This window comes from Lycium ferocissimum, chromosome 3 (assembly GCF_029784015.1).
Source record: "Lycium ferocissimum isolate CSIRO_LF1 chromosome 3, AGI_CSIRO_Lferr_CH_V1, whole genome shotgun sequence".
NCBI lineage: Eukaryota > Viridiplantae > Streptophyta > Magnoliopsida > Solanales > Solanaceae > Lycium > Lycium ferocissimum.
Window position 1 is genome coordinate 58,365,813 of NC_081344.1, and position 362 is coordinate 58,366,174.

Below are 362 nucleotides of genomic sequence, written 5' to 3' on the forward strand. Positions count from 1 at the left end.
TTTTTCGGTTTAACGAAATTTTAATATAATATTTTTTTATACAATATATATTAAATTTCAGTCCGCTGAATCACAAATTCACAACTTCACCGAGATATCTTCTCACTTCTCGGTCGACCACATGAGGCCCAATTAATTACTGACCCAAATCATTTCACTAGTAATTAATTTAATTACGTTTTTTGCACGGATTGCCGCCCGTTTGGGGTGGTCTTTAAATTTTGCCCCTCAAATTTGTGGTCTTTAAATTTTGCCCTTCATATTTGTGGTCTTTAAATTTTGCCCTTTGCTTGGAAAGATGACGAATACCGCAGAAGTTACGGGTTCGAACCAACTCGAGCATAAAATAAAAATAATTTCGC